Consider the following 6,485-nt stretch of genomic DNA (forward strand, 5'->3'; position numbering starts at 1 on the left):
CAAGCTTAGGCTCTTGCCACTCCTTGTTCCAAAATCCATCAAATCTTTACCCAAAAACTTGAAAACTTCACAACACAAAACTCAATAGAAAATCTCATGAGCTCCGTTAGTATAAGAAAACAAATCACCACTTAAGGTACTGTAATGAACTCATTCTTTATTTATATTGGTGTTAAACCTACTGTATTCCAATTTCTCTATGGTTCATACCCCCCGATACTAGCCATAGATTCATCAAAATAAGCAGACAACACACGAAAAACAGAATATGTCAAAAACAGAACAATCTGTAGGTTTCAAATACTTCTGTAACTCAAAAAATCCTACCAAATTAGTAAGTCCTAAATAATTTGTATATTGACCTACTGCAGTTCTAATTGGTATTTTATCGCTCTCTAGTTAAAAATGCAAATTATTCTCGTGAGCGCATACTTTCTGATTTTAGCAAGATCAAACAACAATCATCCAAGAAGATCCTAAAGGCTTTACTTGGCACAAACACTAATTAAAACATAAAAAACACAATCATAACAGAGGATAGATGGTTTATTTATTACTAAATAGGAATAAAAATTAAATTGGGTTGCCTCCCAACAAGCGCTATCGTTTAACGCCCCTAGCTAGGCATAAAAGAAAGAATAAATCTAGGAATTACCATCTTTGGTGTTCGGAAAGAAAAGAGAAAATTTCTTATATATAGAATTTATCCTTCTATTTTGAGAAAGGACATGGCCATTAATGGTGGAAGAAATATTAAGCACGCTACAAAAATTTGCATCCAAGCTAGCCTTTATCTCTTTGATAATTTCATTTTGATAAAAGCACAAAAGAGAGGTGGATTCAACCTTCTCACTCATGGGGTGGCCAAATATAGTTTTCATATTTTCATAGGTATGTATCGTTTAACGCCCCTAGCCAGGCATAAAAGCAACCTTCTCAAAAATAGAATCCAAAACTTGCTTGAACGAAGAGGGTAAGCCAACATAAAAGCTTTTTAGGTATATGTCAATTTGATATTGGGGCACATACCTAGCTCGGATCCTTATAACCTATCCCAAGCGTCTTTCAAAGACTCATCAAGCAAATAATGAAAGATTATGGGATCATCTTCATCGAAATTATCCAAACTCTCATTGATAACCCCGGTAGGTCTTTCCATATCATCATTATTTATGAGCTTAGAAAGGATAGAGGGTCTATCCAAAGTGCTAGAACTCGGGAGAAAAGCCTTACCCCTTTTTGATTCGGCCATGGCGAAAGAAAGGCAAACAGGAAAAGGGAGAATAAAATGGCAAAGGTGATGTGGGGGAGAGGAAAACGAGAGGCAAATGGCAAATACTGTAATGCGAGGGATAAGAGTTTGTGATGGGTAGTTGGTATGTCTTGACTTGTGCATACATCTCCCCGGCAATGGCGCCAGAAATCCTTCTTGCTACCTCTTGAGCATGTGTTGGTTTTCCCTTGAAGAGGAAAGAGTGATGCAGCAAAGTAGCGTAAGTATTTACCTCAGTTTTTGAGAACCAAGGTATCAATCCAGTAGGAGACTACACGCAAGTCGCCTAGTACCTGCACAAACAAAGAAGAACCTCGCAACCAACGCGATAAAGGGGTTGTCAATCCCTTCACGGTCACTTACGAGAGTGTGATCTGATAGAGATAATAAGATAAATATTTTTGGTATTTTTGTGATATAGATTGGAAAATAAAGATTGCAAAATAAACGGCGACAAAAATGGCTAGTTGATAGGAAACTAATATGATGTAAACTAGACCCAGGGCCATAGGTTCCAATAGTGGCTTCTCTCAAGATAGCAAGTATTACGGTGGGTGAACAAATTACTGTCGGGCAATTGGTAGAAAAGCGCATAGTTATGATGATATCTAAGGCAATGATCATGAATATAGGCATCACGTCCGTGACAAGTAGACCGAAACGATTCTGCATCTACTACTATTACTCCACACATCGACCGCTATCCAACATGCATCTAGAGTATTAAGTTCATAAGAATAGAGTAACGCTTTAGGCAAGATGACATGATGTAGAGGGATAAACTCAAGCAATAAGATATAAACCCCATTTTTTTATCCTCGGTGGAAACAATACAATACGTGCCTTGCTGCCCCTGCAGTCACTGGGAAAGGACACCGCAAGATTGAACCCAAAGCTAAGCACTTCTCCCATTGCAAGAAAGATCAATCTAGTAGGACAAACTAAACCGATAATTCGAAGATACTTGCAAAGATATCAAATCATGCATATAAGAATTCAGAGAAGAAATATTCATAGATAATCAAGTCATAAACCCACAATTCATCAGATCTCGGCAAACACACCGCAAAAAGAGTTACATCGAATAGATCTCCAAAAATATCGGGGAGAACTTTGTATCGAGATCCAAAGAGAGAGAAGAAGCCATCTAGCTAATAACTATGGACCCAAAGGTCTGTGGTAAACTACTAACACATCATCGGAGAGGCTATGGTGTTGATGTAGAAGCCCTCCGTGATCGAATCCCCCTCTGGCGGAAAAGGCCCCAAGATGGGATCTCACGGGTACAGAAGGTTGCGGCAGTGGAAAAGGTGTTTCGTTGCTCTCCCTGAAGGTTTTAGGGTATAAGAGTATATATAGGCGAAAGAAATAGGTCGGTGGAGCTATGAGGGGCCCACGAGGATGGGGGGGGCGCCCTCCTGCCTCGTGGCTCCCTCGCTGCTTCCTTGATGTCCACTCCAAGTCTCTTGGATCACGTTTGTTCCAAAAAAGATCCTCGCAAAGGTTTCATTCCGTTTGGATTCCGTTTGATATTCCTTTTCTGCGAAACGCTGAAATAGGCAAAAAACTGCATTTTGCACTGGGCTTTCGGTTAATAGGTTAGTCTAAAAAATAATATAAAAAGGTATATTAAAGCCCATTAAACATCCAAAACAGATAATATAATAGCATGGAACAATCAAAAATTATAGATACATTGGAGATGTATCACGCATCCCCAAGCTTAATTCCTGCTCGTCCTCGAGTAGGTAAATGTTAAAAACAGAATTTTTGATGTGGAATGCTCCCTAACATAATTTTCAGTGTAATTCTCTTTATTGTGGCATGAATATTCAGACGGTTGGTCCCATGCAAGAGATGGGGATGAATTTCGAACACCATAGCACCGTGGCTCTCCGGCAAGCGTCGACGTACTTGCTTTTGTAATTCTCGTAAATCCAAAACTCGTCCAAAATTCATGAAACTTGGTATGCTATCATGGAGCGGCATCAACATGTCGTGGTAAATTTTTTGTCCCATTTGGGGCAGGTTTGGGTATAATCTTCTCATAAGCCAGAGCTTCTCACAACAAGTGTGATGGTTTCGGTAGGCAAAGTCGGCGTTCTGGGAAAGGGGTCCCAAACTTGCCTGCCTGCGGCCCGCAGCGTGGCTCGTCCAGCAGGCTCGTACGACCCACCTTCGCCAGCAAACACCCAAGACCCTCACGAGGGGCCAAGCCTCGCGAGGTGGATGACACAAGACTTCCTCAGGGGCGGCCTCACCAGGCTGGCTCGCGAGGGGCGGAGAGATCAAGGCAAGGCAAACCTCGCGAGGTTCCCATGACGCAAGCCATGACGATCGGGACCAGGCGGGCGCCAGCGCGCACATTGTCCTTGTTCCCTCTTTGGTGCTAAAGGGGCAAGCACAGGCGAGGAGTCCCGAGGCGTCAGGCAAAGGTTTCCATATCAGTGCAACAAGACCAAGACCAGCAGGATGGAAGGACGAAGGTCATCGTGGAGCCAAGACAGCGTCACCACCAGAGCCTTTGGCAGGCGAAGACTACTTTTGTCAGGATAACTTGTACTAGTTGTCTCCCTTTGAGTTTGGCCATTGTGGGATCCCTTCCCGCTCAATATTTGGGAAGAGGACTAGGGCCTCAATAAATAGGACTAGCCACCACCATAGATGGGGAGATCGATCGGATCTTGGATCAGAGCCATTCCATCCCTAGCCTCACACAAGTTCACCAAGCACAAGAACACCTCTCCTCAGGAGGCTGTTCTTCCCTTGTAACTGTCCATCCATAGCCCAAGAGGCAATCCACCACACCACACTAGAGTAGGGTACTACACCACAACGGTGGCCCGAACCAGTATAAATCTTGTGTCTCGTGTTCTTTGGGTTCGTCAAGCTAGGCCGTGAGATCGTTGAGTGTGCGAGCTAGAGAGGGGGGAGATCTTCGTGCACACCCTAGTGTTCGAACTCAAGGGTTTTGCCGGAACCCGAAATCCGACATTTGGCACGCCAGGTAGGGGTGCGCCGAAGCCTTCTTCTTCATCGACCCACGCTTCGTCACTCCACCAAGCTCATGGCCGACGCTCACCGGGATGGCACGGAGCGCCGGGCCGCTCTCGCCGCCCGTGTCGCTCAGACGGCCCCAGTAGGCGGGCCTCCCTGTCGTTCTCTGCCACCCGCCGCCAACGCTGTCACCAGTCCGGCGACAAACGAGCATCAAGCATCTTCACTACATCCCTCTACGCGCCGTGACGGCCACACCGCCACCCCGTTGCTGACTCCGGCCGGCTCGTCGTCTCATGCTCGCCGCGCACCCACGGATGCGCAGGCCGCGCTACTCATGGCGCGCGAGCTCCTGCGCTACCGTCCAGTCGACGACCTCTACGAGGACTAGCAGGACCGCATCGCTGAGTGTCGAGGGTTGGGTGCGACATATGCCAAAGGATGGCTTATCATGGTGGGGGCGAGTAGAACATCGCCGGTGCCTGGAAACGTGATGAGGCGGAGACATGCACGCCGGCGAATCTTACCCAGCTTCAGGGCTCTCTGGGGAGATAATACCCCTACTGCTGCTCTACGGGGTCTCCGCATGATCACTATGGCAAAGTGTTTAGACGGTTGCTCCTTGAGCTGTTTCCTAGAGGTAGGAGAAGGCAAGGCTAGCTCTCTTCTTCCTATATGATCTGGTCTAGTGCTAATGGATTCCAACCCTTTGCATGGGTGCCCTGGGGGTTTATATTGGCCTACCCCCCAGGGGTACAATGGTAATCCGGCTGGACGCGGGCCCAGCCATCAGTGCCTCCGGCCTCTGTCTTCTCCGCCGGCTGTTGGGGCCCGCCGACTGGTGGGCCCCGCCAACTGGCTCGGTACGGAGCCGACAGGCCGCGTCCGCTGCGGGCGGGTCTTTCCGGCTGCTGATTACTGTAGCCGTGCTTCTAATGACGCCGGCTTGGTCATGGAGTCGTGGCAACAGCCCCGCCGCCTAGCAGGCGATCACTATTGCCACTCTCCGTCACATCTGGTTAATGGCGCGTGGGCCCCGGGGGAGGGCCTAGCCGACTCTCGGGGGCTGACTCCCAACGGGTCCGACTAGTGGCGCACTTGCCGTCTTCTGGGGTCCCGCTGGCTAGTGGGACCCGCCGCCCCAGGGTCATATAGACAAGCCGTCGTGGGTGCAGGATTTGGTCCACTGGTGCTTATGTCAGGGCCGGCATGGCAACAGTGCCACGCCGCACAGAGATCTCCACGGGTACGGCGTACTGTGGCCATGCCTGCCCTTGGAAAGGGGTGGGAGCAGGCTTCACTGTAGCCACTCCCCTATCCTGTCCCTCTTGATGAGAACATGGGGTTTGTTGGAGTCGCGGTCCGACTCCCCAAGGCCGGATTCTCGGCAAGTCGTCAGTCAGGAGTCGGCTTATCCTGAGGTCGTTCCTGGGACTCGTCCACGAGTGGCTTGTCGGTTGCCTTGCCGCCGACTTCTCAAAAGGCGGCTCTTTGTCCTGGGGTCTTGAGGGGCGCGGCCTGCCCCGATGTTTTGAAAGGTTCTGGGGCTCGGGTTAGCCTACCGGTGGCCCGTTACTCCGACAGTAGTCCCCGAAGCTGATGAGGCATCGCGAACGATCGGCCGAGGAGCCTCAGCAGTTTCTCTTTCCGGGTGCGTGAGACATGGATCTTGCTTGACTTCTGCGGGGCCGACTAGAAGGAGTCGGACCCACCCAACTCTGACTTGCACAATATTTCGAACATCGCAGCGGGATCCAAGTAGCGTGCTGGCTAAGCTTCCAGGCCGCCACCCGTTTCGGGCCTGTCACGTGGCAACACGCGGCCGGGCCAGTCTGCCAGTCTGCGCGCGTGACGGGACATGCCCGTAGGTGGGGCCCACCATTACCGCGCCTCGGCGCTCGAGCGGATCTGCTGTGGCCCGAGCGGACGGTTGGGATTCTCGTGAAGTTACTGCGCGCAGTAAATTTTGTCGTGGAAATGTGGGGGTCGTGGGCGCAGTAAATCCCACGACCGCCCCCTTGGCTTCGCAGCCCATGAGGCTATAAGTAGAGGGAGGAGGGGGGGGGGGGGCGCGGCAGAGCACGCGCGCCCCTCCTCCACACTACTCCTTGCTCTTCTTCTTCTTCTTCTTCTTCTTCTTCTTCTTCTTCGCACCGCCGCGCGCCCAAGCTTTGCTGAACGCCGCGGCGATCCGCTCATGATGAGTTCTTCTTCT

This window comes from Triticum urartu, chromosome 6A, assembly GCF_056163025.1.
Source record: "Triticum urartu cultivar PI428250 chromosome 6A, HENAU_Tu73, whole genome shotgun sequence".
NCBI lineage: Eukaryota > Viridiplantae > Streptophyta > Magnoliopsida > Poales > Poaceae > Triticum > Triticum urartu.